The sequence below is a fragment of the Amblyomma mixtum genome, chromosome 2, assembly GCF_055824585.1.
Source record: "Amblyomma mixtum isolate Tamu chromosome 2, ASM5582458v1, whole genome shotgun sequence".
Classification (NCBI taxonomy): Eukaryota; Metazoa; Arthropoda; class Arachnida; order Ixodida; family Ixodidae; genus Amblyomma; species Amblyomma mixtum.
In genome coordinates this window covers 251,473,681-251,494,999 of record NC_143013.1, presented here as the reverse complement: position 1 = coordinate 251,494,999, position 21,319 = coordinate 251,473,681, and the positions used below count along the sequence as shown (strand labels likewise).

General features: G+C 44.8%; 1 protein-coding gene and 1 non-coding gene across 3 annotated transcripts in view; both read right to left on the bottom strand.

Moving 5' to 3' along the window:
• Window positions 1-21,319, bottom strand: part of LOC149363518 (uncharacterized) — a 153,346-nt gene that overhangs the window by 14,323 nt on the left and 117,704 nt on the right. The gene's annotated exons all lie outside the window — the stretch shown is intronic.
• TRNAN-GUU (transfer RNA asparagine (anticodon GUU)) lies at window positions 15,731-15,804 on the bottom strand. Its single transcript has one exon. It is a non-coding gene; the product is annotated as a tRNA-Asn (tRNA).

The window sequence follows — 21,319 nt, the reverse complement described above, 5'->3', positions numbered from 1 at the left end:
TTCCTAGAATGCGGTTGTTTTTCAACAAGTGGTGAGTACTTTTAAGAAAAGCATGAAAAATTTTGAAGCGCCATTTCCAAGCTGGTTCTTTGCAAAACATCAAGATAAATACGTGTTGTAATGCTGGACATAATCCTCACAGCGTATAGGTACTAGTCAGCTGTGCGCTTCTCCGAATCGGACAAGCGTCACATGCTGACTGATCTAGTTTGAAAGACTGTGCAGTCTTTCAAACTAGACGCCTCGAACGGCAGGATAAGCAAGCCGCGCACAGCAGCAAATGATGTAGCCACCGTTTGTAAACATAATAATGGGTCACGATAATTGGCCACAATCAACACTCTTGTCTATACTTAAACATACTGTACTTTATTAGCGCATCAATTGTCACCTACCATTTTGAGCCGATTGGACACCAACGGCAGTGACCGCCAACAGCTCGTTGACCATTATAATTTGTTGGCCATCATCTCATTTTAATTGAGGGCGGTATGAATTTTCGGTAGATTCCTATCTACAGGTATTTCGACCGAAAGTGACACAAAAAGTTGACATTGCGGCACAAAGTGAGGTGACGGGTACAAAGCTGTGTGTGTGGTCCTTTAGCGTGTTGCTGATAATGGCGCTGGTTGATAATAGAAGTCCCCTTTTTTCGTACCCCACTTTGCGTTGCGTCATTTACTTAACGTAATCTTCGGCAGATCAGTTTCGCAACTCCAGGCAACAGCCAGCGCCTCTGTTGTTCGAGGATACGAAGATCCAAATCTCAGAGTAATGACAGGTACACTTAGCTGATTAGGCGCACATCGGATGCAGTAGCTGGCAAATTCAGCTGATGTCCAGCCTACAGAGCAACATTTTTGTAGTGGCTGTATTTTCATTGCTTTTCTATAAATATGTAGAGCGAAATGGGCTTTTGGAGCTGTTTTCATGGCTGGCTATTTTGAAAACAGGGAACGACACCCGGGGGTCTCATGATTCTCGAAACGTCGGCCACGACAAGACCTCCGAGTTTTGTGAGTGTTAGAAAGTCAGCCATGGCAAAGATGGGCACTGCCCCCATCTTTACTCTAACATGGAACACTGAAACTACTCTTGTTTTGTGGTTTCCCTAGCTGACATATATGTACTGAGAAGTCAAGTGTCTTCAATACCCAGTTTACGGTTGCCTATACCGTGTGGTGGGATACCGAAGTCAATGAACGATGAATGATGCTGTACCTCAAAGCAAGGGGGGAGTGAGCATCTTCAATTCCGCGCTCCGAATATGCCATAAACACAGACGTGCGACGAAGGTTATAAATTCGCCGCAAAAATGAAATAAAATAAAGAAAGCTGAGCACTCCGGACTTTACTGAACAGAGCTTCCCCCGTTTTACGTTCGATAAGTAATAAAGAAGTTCCGTCTCCACCACAAGCCGGGCCTCGTTGAAGAGGTAAGTACATTACCCCACCTCCACTCATAAAAGATGCTTCACCAGCAAACGAGCGGATGCTGCGGTGAAAGCCACGCGGGAAGGAAATGGATTCAACTTGCTGCCGTTCGCGCTTTACTACTCTCTTTTTTTTTTTCTTCTTTCATATTCCCCATTTCCGATAGCTCGTTCTCCATCGTGCATCACTAAAACCTTGCACCATCCTGGCTCCTCTATCGCATGCGCCAGCGAACCGGGGATAGGTTTCACAAACGTGTTCTTACCCGGCAGCGCATTTGGTGATTGGCAGGCGTTCTAGTGCGCAACGGCCAATCACAACAGCGAAAGATATAATACTCGAAAAGCCGACCAATCACGAACCACTGTTCTTAAGCGGGAATAGCCTTGTGGATTCCACTGCTGACTAGCCGATACACGCCACAGCTTCCGTAACGCTGCACGCTTTTCCTGAAACAGGAAGCGGTTGTGGCATCTGCTTCTCTCAGACCCTTATTCCTTTCCTCGCATGGCCTGCATCATTTTCGGCCCCACTCGTATCAACGACTTCAATTTCGTGCTGAGGACCTCCTTGCGGTCACGCATCACTTACAGCTTTGCGACGCATTTGCGGCATTCTGTTCCGAGGAGACATAATAATAACCCCGCGCAGAAATCCGAGCACAGCTAATACTGGAAGGTGCGGTGATGTCTGTGGAACTGCCTTAAAAAAAAATTCGCTGTGGCTTAGCTTGGTTAAGCCCGGTAATTGCGAAAGCAATATCCGTACCTACGCCATGGTTCAACTGGTAGTGTAGCTGGTGGTGGTGCTTGTGGTTAGACTTGTGGTGATGCATCGGTTATACAACCCAATCCAATCCAATCCGATCCAATCAAATCCACTCCGATCCAATCCAATCCAATCCAATGTAATCGAATGTAATCTAATTCAATCCGATCCAATCCAATCCAGTCCAGTCCAGGCCAGTCCAATCCAATCTAATCCAATCTAATGCTATCAAGGTCAAATGAAGGTCAATGGTGGTCACCGCCGCGGCACGGCAAAGGCGTGAAAGTGCAAGTAGTATTGCTTTCACAATAAAAAGCAGCAATAAATCGGTGTCATTCAGTGGTTCTAGAACTTTACAGAAGTCGAGAACGCGCAATATCTTTCTACATCTCTCCTTCCAGCCCTTCTTCCTTTGCAACGTACCGCTCGCAGTCAGAAAGGAACGTCTTTCAACCGGTGAAGACGCTGCACTTACAATTGATTCTGTCGCGATCACTGGCTTAGCTATTGTACATTCTCGCTCGTTCGCTCGCTTGCTTATCGACCGACACTATTACACAAAAAGATTGGAAAACTTGACTTCAAGACAGATTGATCTCCGCGAGAAAAGATGACTGCCGAAGAAAGGTGGTTCTGTACTCTATACAGGAGCGGACGCTAATCATTCCGAGTAGTGCGGTGCATTTGAAAAGACGGAGCGGCGCAGAGCACCGATCAAGGACAGAAGACCCTTTGCTGTGCTTTGATTCTCATTCCCCGGAATCGGGAGTAATGACGGAGCTCTGCCAGTCTGTATGCGAACTACAAAAGGAAACGTTCGGAAAATGCAAGCTTCGCGAGAAATTGGAAGCTTCGCTAGCGTTTTCGCGTCTTGAACATCTTGAACGACGTTTCAAACGTTCTCGAACAAAACCTACTAACGTCAGACACCGAGATATCGCATGTAAATTTGCAGCGCCATTGAATACAAGAGCCGTAGACAAGAGCTGGGAATTGGCAAAGCGCTGACATTTAGTTGGGCTTTTGTTGCTAAAGAAACCTGCACTACGCATAGACTCGATGAAACACAAATAAATAATTAAGAGAGAGGGATAGAACAAGAAAATTAAAGAACCGATATAACGTCCAACTACGACAAAGCATGTTGGAAGCATAATGGCAGAGGTTCGTTCGGGGTCTGGAAGTGAGAACTGAACTATTCTAAGAAACCACAATGCTTCCTCCAAAAGAAAGAACAAAAACGAATAGATTTATGTAAGCTCCAACAAGCGATAATTTGGAAGCAACCACTGCACGATGTCCTGGCTTATTCTCAGCAAACTCGACTGCGCCACAGATTTACGTGCTCATTTACAAGCTATCATGCAAGTTAAACTCTCGCGAAAGCGATGTTTTTCTGTTGCTGTGTCTACGTTTTCTAATTCGCCTACTCACCCAACCTTTCCGCTTTCCTGGTATTCGGTTGGTGACTTTGTTCCTCGAATGAAATGCTCAGCAGTGCATATTTTAAAGTTCACAAGGACAGCTGTGGTGTAGACAAAGGTTGAGCGGGGCTGAAGACCCAACCACTTGGGGAAACCATTCTTTCGAGCCCACTCAGTCTCACGAAACTGGCGAGGGGGGGGGCTTAGACAAAGAAGGAACGGCGCTTAATCATGCAGAGTTCGCGGTACCGCAGCTAGCCCGTAACAAAGCGTTCCTTGTCCGGCAAAGATCTCGTTCAAAAATGCCCCATTGTGTGACATAACGTCACCACCTCATCCGCCCCCTAGTTCCGCGCAAAGCAGAAAAAGAGAATGTATTCTTTTGCTTGCCCATTTTTCCACATGTGTCTCCGTTTTTCCAAAGACAAGTGCAGTCTGCGTTGAGGTGACGAAATTCGTGGCGTAAGCTATGTTCTCAACGCTGAAAGAGCTCTAGCGTACAGGCGTAGACTCTGAGGTTGCGCAAGGCTCTTTGTAATGTACTGCATCGAAGAACTATGCGAACTCCAACTTTTTTTTTAATCAACCTCTCACAACGTGAATGCCAGCATGCTAATAGACGGTGTACTTTGATTTCCTCTCAAACTCTGAAGAGACAGTGAGTCGAAATTGAAGCGATTGATCTAATGACACGTTCTAATGACGAAGAGGCCAATTCCGTTGAATGCAAAATTTTATAAACGAGAAAAGGGCTAAAATATGAAGCACAGGCGTCGTCACCACCGGTCATTATGACAATAAAACTGCGATGAGGTCTTTTCTTTTTAATGTCGATCTCTGAATCTTGAGTACACCGCCGTCCAGTTATTCAGGAATCACGGAGTCCATAATAATCTTAACGGCATCATCAGCGTCCCGGTTTTGAATCAAGTGGGAGGGATGGAATACTTCAACTGAAACTCTAAATTTCGCCGCACTAGTTATCACAGCACACGAAATTCCATCCCTTCAATAGTTAAAAAGCGTCGGAAAAGCATGTCGATCATTTATAGTTTGCAAGACAGCGACGGAAGTGGCCCTTATGCTTTGAGTCTGAAGCGTATATAAAGGGCAATTTTTTTTTAAATATTCAAATATTTGTATTTTGAAAATGTGAGATATACGTCAGTGTGGTCTGTGGACCTTGACTGATAACAAAGCGGACATTATGTTCACAATAGGACCCAGTTTAAAGGCGATTACTTCACTAAAATCAACCAATCAACTTCAAAATCAGTTGGTTTTGCTATGCACATTGTACTGATAAATTGAAGGCCGTGAATTTTGAAGGCAAGCCATGTTTTAAATTTCCTGAATGGGCATTATGGTTTGAAGTAGCAGGCCCCAAAAATATGCTTTTCAAAGCTCATTAAGTTGGCTTCCCCGTGTTGAAAATTTATAAAATGGTGTCACTGCGCGTGTTACTTTCGCCAAAAATACATTAGCTTCTTCTATCTGACAAAATACACAAAATTCATCCGTATATGCTGCATTTGCAATGAGAACGACGGCTTGTTATCAAAGAGCAACGCGGGAAAGACAACTTAACGAGTTTCGAAGGCGTAGTTTTGACGCTCGGTACTTCAAGCCACAGTGACCATTCAAGAAATTTAAAAACTAGGCTCACCGTTGGCGTTGGTGGCCTTCAACTTCATCCTGTAACCATGCGCCCCAAGAGCATAAACTAATAATTAAAAGGTTGATTAGTGAATTTTAGTTAAATAATGACATCTTAATTCTAGTCTATTAAGTACACAATGTCCACCTTGCTGTAAAACCTTTTTGCACAGACCACGCTGACCTATCTCTCACGGCTTTTATTAAACATCTGGGAAGATGAAAAAAGTGATCATCCGGTACAAGAAATCCCCAGTCCTCCCTTTGTATACCTGGTTGGCTTCTGAAGAATAGGGTGCCTGGTGTGGCAGGTCAAACATATTTCGAGCACTTGATTTGTGTTCTGAAATGCAGTGGTTTACTGCTACCAGTATTAAGTCACATCACGTCATTGATGTCCAGTCACGGAGTTCATTTAAGTCAGTTCTGTCATGGATTGAGTCGCGAATGTAGTCCTCGTTCTCTGTGCAGCGTACAGGGCAGTGGGATCTGACCTTTAGCATGAACATGCTCCAGTGGTTTCAGTCCTTCCTGCACTAACTAGACACACCAACACTGCGATTTTTCTGATGTTAGTGATGATGATGATGAAGTGAAATCAAGTGTTCCTGTATATAACAGCTAATTATGGCATGAGGACGCTTGTAGTTGTTTTAAGACAAACGCGGCTCACGTTAATAACGCGGTGTTAAACTCAAATAGGAGAAATAGTTTTTATTCCGTTGGATTAGGGATGTGACAGGTAACCAAGCTGTACATATTTCGTGTTCAGCACTTTTATTTTTGGTAATGTGAGAGGTGATGTAGAAACTCACAGAAAAAGCTCTCTTCTCTGACTTTCACACCTTCCGTGATGTTTGTATACATGGCCTTGAAAATGGATGTTTCAATTTTTTTTCCTTCGAAACTAACGGTGAACAATACCATAAAGCCATTTTACGCGCAGGTCATGCGAACAGGCGGACACATAACGAGATAACAGGCGCCTAATTAACTGAGCTGAATTAATAAACTGTCTAGCCACAGCTATAAGCGAGTATACTTATACTGGGAGTGAGAACTTAGATCTAAGGCTATTCCATTTCGTATAATTCCTATGGCTCCTTAGCAGTAAGTAGCAGCTGTTGCATTTGTGTTAAAAGGCAATTCTATTTGTTAGCATTCCTTTCAGACCACTTAACGGCAAGACGCAGCGGTTGCGCTTGCCATTTCTTTAGTAGCACATGAAAGCTTCGTATATTACTCCACATCGCTGGACGGCAAAATGAAAAACTCAACAGCGGCGTCGCAGCAGGCAGGAGTATGGCGTCGATCGCCACTGTCTAGCATGCGACATTACGCTTATTGGGTATAAAACCTTCAGCCAAAAAATCTGTAACACGGGCCTCTTACAGAAGTTTGTGAAATTTAATATTCTGTTCTAGAAGCGCGCTCAGCTGTCTCTAAGTTTCGAGCAAAAACAAAAACACAATGTGATCTGAATGCAATGACTAAGAAGTATATTAATTGATCTCACTTAATTACGAATTTGATGGTGACAGTTGTCACCTCGCTTTGTGCCTGGATGATTGCATAACGTTTATACGAAAACTGTTTGCGTGTACTGTTCATCATTTACTTTCAAAAACTGCCTGTATAGCTATTATTCACCGCTTCTCCTAACATTACTGCCTCTGAGGACAAGCTGTGAGCTAATAACGAAATGTGCTTGATGGCGACGACTTTGACGGTCCTGTAATTAAACTGTCCACAATAGCATCATCCTCTGCGCGTTGATGTGACGCCAAGCAGAGACTCTAACTCTATTCCTCGAATTCGCTCTACCGCATAATCTTACATGCACACTAGGAAAGCCTGTGCGCGGAGTCAGTCTGCAGTAGTAGAACCGTAGCCGCTAAGGCCGCTCCGACGGAGCGGAATAGCCTCGCGAACATTAATAGCACGGCTCGCGTTTCACACTGACGACGAAACCGTTATTCAAACTGTCTGCTCAAGATATCGCCGCCCGTTTCCTTTTCCGCAGTGCCGCTTCTTGCGTGGAACAGTCGCGGCGACCACCATTAAACATCCGTAAACGGAGACGCCGCGACCGCGCATGCGAACGCTGCCCCGTTAAGACGAACGTCGTGGGTGTGCTCAGCGTCTCACTTCAGGCGCGGCGGCCGCAAATGGCCACGAAATTTCCTTTCCATTTCGGCAGAAATGTTTCGCGTGGTATACGCGGTGAAGCACTGCTTCTTTCGCACGCTTACGTAGCTTTTAAACTTGGTAGATGAGATAAACGCACGAGAACTACAAACAATTGATAAAACTACCAATGTTTGCCTCGTTAAGTGCCTGCATTTCTTGGCTCGGGGCTGTACGTCGTAAGGAGAAGGGATTACCAGAGACAATTGCATATTGTTTGGCTTTGTGTTTTCTATTACAATTTAGCATTAAGCTAGGGCTAATTAACTGCGTTAGTCACAAGTGGATATGCGAGCGAATGAGTGATTTTGAATAAACCTTTCTGCGTGGTAGTCAAAACGCATGTATATTTATCCCCAATTGTACTTACGCGCCCACTAGGACACTGGACGAAAAGGTGTGCATTAATGACAAGCATAAAATGCAGAACTAGCTAAACTGTTCGGTTAGTTTATGGGGGTTTAACATCTCAAAGCAACTCGAGCTATGAACAACGCCGTAGTGGAGGGCTCCGAAAATTTCGACCACTTGGGGTTCTCTAACGTGCACTGACATCGCACAGGACACGGGCCTCTGGAATTCCGCCTGCATCGAAATTCGACCGCCGCGGCCAAAATCGAACCCGCGGCTTTCGGGTCAGCAGCCGAGCACCATAACCACTAAGCCTAACTAAACATTTTTAAATGTTTTTTTAAATAAATACATTTATTGTATTCTTTTTGTTATTTAGGTTTATTTAAATGAAGAAACAATTTTTAATAAATAAATGCGGTAGAATAGGTACATCCTCATAATATACCAGAAAGAATTTAGCTTGTGAAACAATCCCAGACACAAACATGAATGCAGTATTTGCACGCTTAAAGTTTTGAAGTCTTTGAATGAATGCAGTGTTGCTACCCCGCCAGACTTTCACGCCGGTTAATATATATGATGCTCGTAGCTCGTACAGATGAGTCAAAAACCACAGAATTTCGATTAGAACAACTGCGTTGAATAGCCATACCTGCAGCAGCGATATGTGAATGACGTGTACTGTGCGGAAACGTACTTCGAAGAGAGAGAGAGACTTTAATGTATAAAAGACAGGTCGTACTTCGGAGGCACTCGGAAGTAGGCCCTCAGAAAAGCCCACACGTGTTTAAGCATTACGCGACGCAACCGCTGTCACCAAACTTGACCTCTGTGGTTACGCGACATTTGCAACCGGTGGCTAGGAAGGATTAGAAGCGCGTGAAATCCCTAAGAACCGACAAAGCGGTGAGTTCGAAATTAGATGGGTCTCAAACACGTGAGAGCTGGGCTTCCGCGTGGGCATCCCAAAGAGTAGCACGGCATTTAATTCTTATAACGCGGAAATAAAAACATGAAATACGAGCTGGCAGTTAGTAGCTAGGAAGCATGTGACAGTCTCTAAACTCTTGCGGAGTATATATAGCATAATGAAAGGAACTGGCGCCTCGTCAAGGAAGCGTGGTGAATACTCGCGCGAAGTGCTAAACGTGCATAAAAGAAGTGCCTTGCATATTTTTTTTTTTTTCAGTGAAGTCCTGTTGAAAAGAAGTCCGTGACCTTATATTTGCGCAACTGAAGAAGAGAGTCGCATTCCTTTCTACTAATTACAGCGTGTTCTTTATTCGGGCAATAAGATTACAGGCAGTACGCCATTTCCTCACCCTCTAAAAACGAATTAGCCTATATAGGAGCAAAAAGAGTGAGCTGTCCTCTACCGGACTCCTGTTTAGTGGCAGGGCATTCTGCCCAACCTCTGAGGTAGCTTCCCATCGCTAAAAATATGGAATAGTTATCGCTGACTCAAGCTTTTAAATCTCTTCTATTTGTTAAAGGTGCACTGAAGAGGAATCTGAACTTGTCTTTTTGCCGCGGGAACTCGATCTACATGTTTCTAGCATTCTTAGAAACTGCGACTTATTGCCCTGTATGGCCGATTTCCCAAATTAAATCGAATTAACGGCCGGCTCCCGCCCTTTTTTTTTGAATTCTGCCTCCTACGGTGGGCGGAGTCGACCAACGCGTGGAGTGCCTTTCACCCAGTCCCGTGGCGGCTTGCCGCTCTGCCATCGGCGGAGTAATACGTAGTAGTCCGTAGTAGCAAATAGTCCGCGCGTATTTTTATTTCTGCGGGCTTATTTTGCGGCTATATTATCTGCGAATGAAACTATTTATTCATGGAAACCTAAAAAACAAAATAAAGCGAAAGCAAAGCCTCCACAGAGCTGGCTGAAAGGAACTTCACGCGTTGGTCGACTCCGCCCATCGTACGAGGCGGAATTCAAAAAAAGGGCGGGAGCCGTACGTTAATTCGATTTAATTAGGGAAATCGGCCATACAGGGCAATAAGTTGGAGTTTCTGAGAATGCTGGGAACGTCTAGATCGAGTTCCCGCGGCAAAAAGACAAGTTCAGAATCCTCTTCAGTGCACCTTTAACCTCAACACCTCCGGTGCCGTGTTTGAAAGCCTCCTTCCACAGCTTACCCTCGTTTTACTGCGATATAGGCCAACTCGTGTTTATAGTGCAAAACTAGGCACCTTTCTTCAGTACTGTACCTCAGGGTTGTTTACCCAGTCATCGCGAGAGCCACGCATTTTGAACCAGTATAATGGGAACCAGTAAAAAGAGAATCGATTTGCCGGGCATTTTGTGGTCGTCCCTCCACTGCCACTAAAAAGCCGAGCTGCGAGACGTCGCAACTGCGAGGACGTCGCAACAATATTTTCGCGGCAAATGGAACGAGCTAATGGGTATACAATGATACACTTGCATACTTAAGTCACTCCGACGCAAGAGATAAGACAGGGCGTGGGGTGCTGCAGGTTGAATGCGCAAGACTGACGTTGCTAAAGCGACAGTTCTCAACACAAGTCGAAACAAAGAAATTATCGAAAGGAAAAAAGGAAATACGGACACGCACTCAAGTCGCCGGGCAGAGACAGCAGATTCACTCCGATAATACAATCACTGGCCACGAATAGCACTCAATCGTTCTTCGAAAGCGATTGTAATTCCGCGGTGTAAGCAAGCGTTGCGCTCTTTCCAATATTTCGTCGGCCACGGCATTTGCACCTGGGTGGTGCGATGGAAAGACGGCGTGGGGAGGGGGCAGTGGCTTTACATTCACAGGTGATTTAAAAATCATATACCGACAAGAGCTGTTTCGCCTAGTACAACGCCATATGTTGGTAGTGGTTATATAATATCAGTTTGCTAACATGTTTCAAGTATAAAAAAAACTCACTCACTCACTGACTCACTGACTCACTCACTCACTCACTCACTCACTCACTCACTCACTCACTCACTCACTCACTCACTCACTCACTCACTCACTCACTCACTCACTCACTCACTCACTAACTCACTAACTCACTCACTCACTCACTCACTCACTCACTCACTCACTCACTCACTCACTCACTCACTCACTCACTCACTCACTCACTCACTCCACGCAGTTTTCAATTCCTATACAAGCCAAAATTGAATCGTTACGCAGTAGTGACGTTTCCTTTATTTGTCGGGTCTTTCATCCACAAGTCACGCTTCAATTTCTCACGAAAGGGCGCATTGTTGTTGAGTGGCTCATAACCCATATGCAGCTGCATAACCTTAAATCCCCAATTTGTTTCCTTCCTTCCTTCCTTCCTTCCTTCCTTCCTTCCTTCCTTCCTTCCTTCCTTCCTTTCATTCTTTCTTTCTCTCTTTCTTTCTTTCTTTCTTTCTTTCTTTCTTCCTTCCTTCCTTCCTTCCTTCCTTCCTTCCTTCCTTCCTTCCTTCCTTCCTTTCTTTCTTTCTTTCTTTCTTTCTTTCTTCCTTTCTTTCCTTCTTTCTTTCTCCCTTTCCTTCTTTCTTTCTTTCTTTCTTTCTTTCTTCCTTGCTTCCTTTTCCCCCTCCTTCCTTCCTTCATTTTCCTCTTTCTTTTCCCTTATTGTTATAGTTCACTCTTTCATTCTCCATTCCTTTTTCTCTCCTTTCTCTATTTCTCTCTTTCTTTCTCCCTTCCTTTCTTTCTCATTTCCTTCTTTCATTCTTTCTTTTCCATTGGTTCTTTCTTTTTTCCTTCTTTTTATATTTCACACTTCCCGTCTCTCACTTCTTGTGTCCTTCTTTTAATATGTCCTTTTTTCTTTCTCTCACCCTTTTCCTTCACTTTTTACTTTCCTCCCCTTTTTCATTTCCTTTCCTAACCTTGTTTACCCCCTTCTTCCCATCGTTCCTTTCTTTCTCCTGGTTTGCACGAGAGCCTTGCCAGCGTGCAAATCTACTCTCGGAGACACTGTATTGCGTTGAGTTCAGTGAAGCAAATGAAACCCATTTAAACCGCCAGGAACCAGAAGCCAGAATTGCTCGCCAACTTTCTGCTTCCTTTATCGCATCTTTCACAATAATTTCAGCAAGGTAAGCGTTACATTCTTTTTACTTTATATTCCATTTTACCTCAATTCTTTTCACATTCCGATGAAACACAGCCAGCGAACTTGCCCAGGAAAGGCAGACAAAACAAAGAATGCTAGGTACTTTTTTTTTTCTTTTCAGTTTGCTAAGGCCGCACTACCACTTTTTTTTAAGCTCAGGCTCCAACACGATATATACCCGATGTTCACTTTAAGTAAGTTTCACTTTGTGGCGTCTAAATAACCTACTAAAAGATAGCGCCTCCGCATCCTCTGCACAGGCATCCCTCCAAGTTCAACATCTTCCCGACCACTATACGTGAAAGCGGTAGGGGAGGGGGAAGAGAGGAGGACGTGCCTTCGAGAGGGAGAAAGAAAGATCAAATAAGGCAAGAGAGGAACTTCACAGGAGTTCAGATATAGAGTAAGCCCGCCCTCTGAATCTTGCAGCGCACGCCCTACGAGAATATTGCCTGCCTGCGCATCTTAGCAGCAGCTGTTGCAGCGACGCCAGGGTACGCCGCTGCCTCCGGTTGGAAGTATTAGATGTCCCATGGTTCCAGCTTTTCAGCGTGTGGTGTCTGTGCTTGCATCTGGATGTGCGCGTATGTTGTTTGATTCGAGACATTATTCCTAGCAGTGTTGGCAAGTAAAAAGCTTTCGGTATCTGTTAGGTGGTGAAATAATGCTAATATTTATACTAACAAAACTGCCCAAAAACGAGGCTGAGACGAAGGCTGACACGAGCGCTGGCAGACAAAAGCTAAAACTGGGGAAGTTGGCGAAGGATGCAAAACACACACACACACACACGCACGCACGCATGCACGCACGCACGCATGCACGCACGCATGCACGCACGCATGCACGCACGCATGCGCGCACACACACGCACACACACACAGCGCGGTACACACGCAGCGCTGTGTTTCTAGTTCGCTGGCCAGCGCTGGGTGTGTATATTTCATGCTTCCACATGGTCCTTTTTCTTTCTTAAAACTTTGTTTATTTCACGCATGTCAGAAGAAATCAAGAGGGAAGATAAGAACACACGCAAAAAAAAAAAAAGGAAGCTGGTGTGCACATGGTGTGCAAACGCATAACTACCGAGCAAGAGCCGTTTCTCGGCAACCAGCCCAGGTAGAAAGTTTCTTTTTTCTCTGACAAACACCGACGACTGGAGCGGGCTGCCCGCGCGAACAGCTAAGCTAAGGTAGCTTGCAAATGGACACAGGTAAAGCGACAATTAATCAAGGTAAGCTGAAATCACACCTCGAAGCTGCACCTTTCACGCGACAAAACGAAAAAAGGACACCAAGAAACGATGGTAGCTGCTTCTAATTAAACCTGTAACACGGCGCTCTCGAAAATAATTAGGCCCGGAAACTGACGACAGAAACAGAAGCCATCGACGCGTGGTTGGGACTCAGAAGTGCTGACCTATCACTGCGCTTGTGTTGCTGTGCTTATTAACACTTTCGTTCACTGCTACATGTAATAAAACCACGTGCTACTTTTTCAGCAACGTATTGTCTTCTTTTTTTATTTGATTTTCAGGTGTTTTCGTCGGCATGTGTGGTTATGTGTTACTTCAAAACTTGATTAACGGCACCGCGAAGTCTCGCAACGTTCCGAAACTAATACCGCACTGCTAGTGGTCGCTGAATAATGGTCACGAAGTCACAAATTGAAAAAAAATTACAAATTAACTGAGGAGAGCCTTCTACAAAGACGCAAGTCAATTCCAGATACCCAGAGAAAGGAAAACGAATACGGAATGGAATGGCTTGAAGTGTTCGAAGTGGTAGCAGGAAAGAAAAATTAAAAGGTTTGGACGCTGACGCTCAGGCCGCTACCTCGCAGAGGAGCTGAAGCATCCTGGATGTATGAATCGATACTCGACGAGGAAATTCATTAACTAAAGATTGATTGACAAGGTTCACGTTGATGGGTATATTTCTCCCCTCAAACAGCTGCATTTTGTTTTTATTTTTTGTTCTGATGTGTCAAGAAAATCTCAATGCTTTTCCGTACGTATGAGTTGTAGTGCCACTTTTTCGTCGTGTAAGTGACAGTGTTTAGACTATGGTCGCTTGAGATTTTTCTATTTTGACTATTTTACGACGCTTCTCTTTCGATTCTGTTTGAAGCATTTTCCGACCCTGTTCATTCTTTGCTATCAGGAAGGGAAGGTGCGGGGTCGGTCACCCTTCCAACGTTCATCCCCAAGCATTCATCCCCAAGCTCTAACACCCGAAAGACGCGGGTTCGATCCCGGCCGCGGCGGCTGAATTTCGATGAAGGCGAAATTCCAGAGGCCCGTGTACTGTGCGATGTCAGTGCACGTTAAAGAACCCCAGGTGGTCGAAATTTCCGGAGCCCTTCACTACGGCGTCCCTCATAGCCTGAGTTGCTTTGGGACGTTAAACCACAATAAACCAAACCAAACCAAACCAAACCAAGCGCTAACGAGAATCTAATGAGCAGACGAGGAAGCCGGTGTTTTGCCGAAGTGACGCTCTTCATTTTTTAAATCGTAGCTGACGTTCGCCGCCTCATCAGGCTACAGGTATTATTACTGATATTTAAATTTACAAGCCTTTTTTTTTAGTTGTACTTCCCGGCTTCCACCAACAAAGCCAGAAAATAATACACATGCTAAACAATGACGACCTCGGCACCAAAAAATTGAAAAGGAGCAGTGCTCCAATGAGTACTGTTCAAAGGAGAGCGAGAAAATCTCTAGACGTTAGAGGTGTGGGTAAAATCGAAACGGTTCTTCAAGAGTGAGTGCGCCTGAAACGAGGAAGCGTTTTGCGTGCAAGCCTGACACCACAATACATGTTAGTGCAAAGGCCCCGCCGCGGTGGCTCAGTGGTTACGGCGCTCGGCTGCTGACCCGAAAGACGCGAGTTCGATCCCGGCTGCGGGGGCCAAATTTCGATGAAGGGGAAATTCTAGAGGCCCGTGTGCTGTGCGATGTCAGTGCACGTTAAAGAACCCCAGGTGGTCGAAAATTTCCGGAGCCCTTCACTACGGCGTCTCTCATAGCCTGAGTTGTTTTGAACGTTAAACCCCAATAAACCAATATTAGTGCAAAGCAAAGAAATGTAGTTTGCCTTTCAATGAACCATCTGCAATTTTCTATAGAGAAAGAAAAAACAGCTCAGTCTATCCGATTTATGATTGATTGATTGATTGATTGATTGATTGATTGATTGATTGATTGATTGATTGATTGATTAAAAACATCTATATTACGGAAAACTGCCGTTTGCACGAACAGCGCAACCCACTTTAAACCCTCTCCTTTCGTTTTCTCCTCTTTCTCTTTTCTTTTAGGGAGAACGGAAAAAGCGTTGGCGTCGAAGTGAGCCGGAGATTGGTCTCAAACATCCGAAGACCCTTCATACGATTGTTGCCATTCAGTGCAAGCCTTTATCGCTCAGCTTCAAAAAACAAAGTTATTTCAACATATGAATAAAAAGGGGAGGGGGGGGGGGTGGATTCAGTTCATCTGTAGCGGGGGAGCGCAGATATGTCATCTTCAATGCACAATGCTGCAAGAGTACTTTTTAACACAGTCGCTACCAAGAGACACATTAAAGCACGCGCTATGCCAAGATAAGAACAGAAAAAAGAAAGCTTTCCTGGATGTTCTTGTTGTCGTATGTGTTACTCTATCCAGAGCGCAGTTTATGCGACAGACGCGTTAACTCACGTATGTCCGTTTCAAACAGCTTCCGGAAGGCCATATCTATCGATGGGCTTTTTGTGGTGCAGCTTGCATAACATCCCTAATTTTGGCGCAGCAGAACATTTCGGAGAAAAAAAAAAAGGCCACTGTCGCCCCCGGGAGGGCTCGAACCTCCAACCTTTCGGTTAACAGCCGAACGCGCTAGCCTATTGCGCCACGGAGGCGGGACGGCCGCTGCTAAAGGGTAGTGGATGCCAAAACTGTTTCTGGCGTGTTTCCTGTGGGAACAAATAAAGAAACAAAACGGAAAAAAAACTGACAGGCGACCGTGCAGTTCGCTTTCGTCATTCCCTTTTACACTTTCTTTTAGAAGCCTTCGCAAAACATTCGCGGCACGCTTGGAAGTCGATGAAGGCAACTGTATCTAAAACACATCAGAGGCCGGCAGTTTAACACGCGACGCACAGAGGTTGCGGCGATGATGAAAAAAAAAAATAACAGATTTGTGAATTTCTACATGCCTACCAGGTTTTCTAAAGTAGACTAAAATTTCCGCAAAAGTTCTGTAAAAAAGGTTGCAGCATGCAATGTCTACTTTGATTGCACGTCACCACACGAATTGCCTAAGGGGTCGATCAATGCGGTGCAACCAGCATGCTGCGAGCAGAGTTCTGCAGTATTTTGTCGACTCTCAGGAGCAGTTACCGATGCTGTAAATCAACTTCGAAAAGGCGTTTGATTGAGTTCGTCATTCCTTCCTTTTCTCACTTTTAGACCACAGCAATATGGTTCAGCTGTTTTCAGTGGAATACGTCTTCGCTACTATAACTTATTTACACGCTTCATTGTAAATGTCTTTCACAACCAGACTCCATACCGGCTGGCTCCCTGAAACAAGGTTTCATCCTATCTCCGCTGCTCTTCGCTTTGAACTTAGAAACGTTGTGTATAAATATTCTGAATGGTGGTGCCATTTATGGTCTTGTGTTTTGGGTTACGAGCGCAAGATACTAGCTTATGCAGATTGCCTCGCGTTTTCCTGTGCTGACAAGCCAATCATAGACGAATATTGTCGATTTAACGAAGAGTTTGGCGAGTTTCAAGTGCTAGGATCAATCGTTCTAAGAGCTGTGGTGTGTGGTTTGATATGTGGTGATCTACACCTGCTAAAATGGAGCTGTTGCGTGAACGCGTACGCCATCCAAGTACTTTGGCGTCACATTATATTAAATGCCTATAAACATAGTGCGCATTTCTGGAAAGAACCCGCGCTCTGCACAGCGCTGCGTCCACACTTTTGTCCACCATGGTCTCTTGATATTCGGCAGGACAACGGCCGACACTCTGTTCGTCGGTACTAAAATGTGTTACGTACTGCAACTTATTAATTGTGCTAGACTGTATATGCCGCACTTTCATACGGTATTTTTTTTACTTTTTTGTGGGATTCGTTTTTTATTAACATATGAAATGTGATAACCTTTTCCGATTTGCCAGCACTGGTAGCTTTGGTTTAGTTCAGCGTTGTGTGCAACAGATTTCTTTGTGTATTACGTTTTTCCGAGACATTTCACGCCCAATAGTTCGTGCAATCTTGCAAGGTAATTTAGTTTATGGTTTGCCGACTCTTATTTTGTCTTATACTATTCACGGTCGTCCTTCTTTATGGGTTTAATGCATTTTGTGGTGTATCTTGCTGTCCATTTTATACTGGTTCAGTTTTCTGCAGTGTTCCTGTTGTCCGTGTGGCGGAAATAATTGTACAGAGATTTGATTTACATCATTTTCTTTCCGCCCATGTGCCGCTGTGTATACTTAGGTCTGATTCGACATGATGCACTTTCAAGAGTACGCAAAATGCCTCTCTCGTTGTGTATTCAGGCTTTCTTCTGTAAGCTACACACTGGGACATTACCCATTAAAACAAGACTGAAAAAGCAGCCTTATTGGTGCTCCAGACACGATTGATAACTGCGTTATCACTTGTAAAGACGCAGCACTGTTTTTGGATGTCCTACAGTGGACATTGAACAAGCGAATTAATTTGACTGTTTACACTGAACGGTACCTTACTACGTTACTGTAATATTGCTATACAAGGTTGTGACAAACTGGTGAAGAAGCAGGGTTCCCGTAGCCTATGCAAGAAACCTCCTTCGGTTGGTCCTCACACAAAAGCGCGAGCATTTTGTATGCACTTTCAGGTCATCTGTGCGCGCCACCTGGCAACACTAAGTGTCAATATTTTCTTGGTTTCTTGACAATGGAACGAGTTTCCGAGCGAATGTTTCTCAGATCATTTTGTATACTGGGTGTTTCAGCGCACACTCTCAAAAATTTCCAAATGTAGGCTTTTGGGGTAAAAATAAATATGGTTTTTGGCGACCTGTATATATTTATCTTTATCATGTATATATGTAATAGACTCATTGTCAGTGTACCCCTTCCCCTGTCCTTTCTACTATCCCCTTATCTCTTTCTTTTCACTTCTACACACTGCCTGCTATCCTTTATTTTCGCTGCCCCAGCTCAGGTGCCTCCCGCCGTGATAGCAGATGCCGGGGCAGCAAAAACTCTTTTACCTTCCAAATTAAATGCACAAATAAAACCACTACTACTACTACATAGCATTACGACTGTTGGCGGACACTAGAAAACCGGCGAATCGTCTTAAGTAGTAAGCTGTTTAACTAATTTTTAATAATTAACTTTTTAACTAGTGGAGTTAGGCGCCAAGTGGCAATTAGAGATTTTTATAGCCAGTGGTTAGTAATACACATATCCGCTTTTAGAATTTCGAAAACGCGATTACTCGTGGCGTTCTGGCTGGACAAAATTTGGCTTTTTGGACTAGTTACGTGCACTGGAGGAGCTGCTTTGCCTGCATGCTTTTGAAAACGCATTACTTTCGCCCGACGCTGCCAGATTTTGTCGAGCTGCAGGGACGAGGGTCATCGCATTTTCGAAGATCTAAAAACTGATATGGCTATTACTAAACACTGGCTACAAATCTAGTCGCCTAACTCTACTAGTTAAAAGTTAATTATTAAAAATTTGTTAACCCGCTTATTACTTAAGACGATTCACCGGTCTTCTGATTTCCGCCAGCATGGGTGATACTATGCCGCAAAAGCCATATTTTTACACCAAAAAGCCTAATCTTGAAAATTTTTGAAAGTGTTCGCTGAAGAGCCCGGTATATTTCACTCAGCAGAAACGGAAATACAGTGACGTTGTTAACCTGCGCAGTCTCGTATTTGACTTTTCGCCTCTGACAACAGCCGTATAATCTGGAATTCCTGAGCAGCGCCGGGGTTCAGTTCCCTTTCGATCAGTCGCTATTGATCTCATGACATTTTTCCCACATTAGACGCCCACTTCCTTCGCCGCGTCGTCGCCTATGTGGTGCCCGGCAGATAGTCGCCATATTTTACTTTCTTTTTTTTATTTCGAAAAGCATATCTTTTTCTCTCAGTCGCTCCCGCTTTCCCTATTCCCTGATTACTCCGAACTCCGGCCCTGCTCACGTCTTTTCACAGGCCAAATAATAAATAAAGAAAAAAAACGCAGCACAATGCGCACTCTGTCTGATCTGGCAACCAAGGGTTTCATAGAGCGGAAGGACAGAGCGGAAAGCGGACTTCCGTAAACTAAGCTAGAGCCGAAAAAAAAAATGAAGAAGCAGGGAAGAAAGGTAGCCAGAGATACGGGAAAGAAAGGAATTGATGTGAAGAATAGGAATGGAGAGGAAAGGGAGCGTTCTCTCGCTCGCCTATCGAACGTCGCCGGGATGGTTGCCTGACTGCCCTTCCTTTATGCCATGTGCGACTGTGCGCGCTATCTCGGAGGAAGCCGGCCGGGTCGACTTCTTCCAAGAGTCCGCCCACGGGGTCGTCGGCTTCCGCTGAAAGGGCGCGAGGGAAATTTTTCTCTCATTTGGGAGTCTCATGCGCAATGCCACTGCTCTTCTCCCGGGACTTGAAAGGGAAAGAAATCAAGAAGAAAAGACCGCTTTTTTTGCAGCGAGAGCTACATTACCCGGCGTCTCGCCGTTTCTCTGTGGGCCTTCAGCGCCACTTGTGCGCATGCGCGAGGAGCCGAGTGACGTCACAGCCTCGCAGCTGGTGCGCCGTGCAGCTCGCCTGCGGCCAAGGAGAGATATACCGTGCCTTTCGCTGCGTATATAATGGCATAGCTGAGCTAACCCACGCCGAGCTGAGCTAACCCACTTGGACACGCAAGTGCCCACTTGACAGAGTGTTTTTCTTCGCCTGAGCCACCTTGGCTTGAAACGCGGAGAGCATTTTTGCCAATTCTGCCTCGCAGGAAATTCCGACTACGCTAAACTTTCAACGCCATGCTTTCTGAAAGCATCAGCAAATCTCGATTCAAGAAGCGTGTAACGCGCAGCCTTCTTACCCGTGTTCGAAGGTGTGATAAACAGAGGCACCGACATTCACGAGCCCTGGTAGGCCAGCGGGAAGGCCGTTTGTTCATAGGACGAAGCGTTGTGTTGTGTTGTGCGTTACGGCGCATAAGTGACTAAGGCTATCATGCGCAAACGGCAGGGCAGAGTTTGTTGACTTTTTAAGAAACCTCTAAAATATATTTAGAACCTCATATTTTGTTAAGAAGCTTGCCTTCTTTTAAAACTGTAAAAACACAGGACATGGCCACAAGTGCACTTTTTCCTAGTAGTAAACAAGGGTTTAAAGGTATGCACTCAGAATGAAACAGCGGAAAATGTTTTTTTTTTCCTCAGTTTTTTCCTCATGAACATATGCTAAACTATACCTACACTAAGAAGCGTACTATCGCTATCAAAAGCTAACGGGAGCCGTGTTCTAGGAAAATAGTTTATTGCAGCTCTGCCTCGCAACCCAGTCAAGTGGTGTAGTTAACTGCGGATACGGCATTCATGTCCTTTCACGCCTTGGCACATTTCAGGCAACTGTAATACATGACTGCGCCCCAAAATTTTTTTCGCATATTCGCATCCCTTAACTTTTTATCGTGATTGTGCAAAGCACGCTTCTGCAATAAAAGTTTTTCCTAGGCCAGCGGAAGCACGTTTGGCTCGTACAAGAAGGAGTATTCTGCGCGCTGTAGCTTTTACAATGTATGCAAACAAGACATGGTACGGCAAAACACGAGCGGGTGATCTTAGGTGTATTAGCGCCATGCGACAATACACCTACGAGGCGGATTACAGTTTAGAATAATGGAAAGTTGGGCTAGTTGGATTGAACTATATATCATAGCGCTAAACAACGAGGACGACAGATGATGTATTGATTTCAGTTTTTTGACAGCGGAACACATGACTGATCCGTCAGCGCAACGGTTTGGTCCAAGACCTTTTTCCCAAGCATTTCAACTAAGAAAAAACAGAGCAGCCGGCAGGGGGAAATGTTGTACCCGTTAGAAAACCGGCGGGCATCCGACAGCCCTGGGAATAAAACCCAGCAAGTTTTCAGTGCTGGATAGATTTTACAGCTCGTATACCCCGAACGTTCGTGCTGCGTTCGCGGATAGTCGTACCATGAAATAATAGTCGCATTATAATGCCGGTATGAGCCGGAGCATATCAGAGCGCACAATTCAAAATGCACAATTGGATGTTTTGAAATGACATCTGTTTCCCTAGTTCATATGATAAATTCCAGAAGTTATGGTCCACCGCGTTTTCGGTACGCTTGATAGGGTGTGTGGCGCCCTCTCTGTTCTGGGTACGTTATA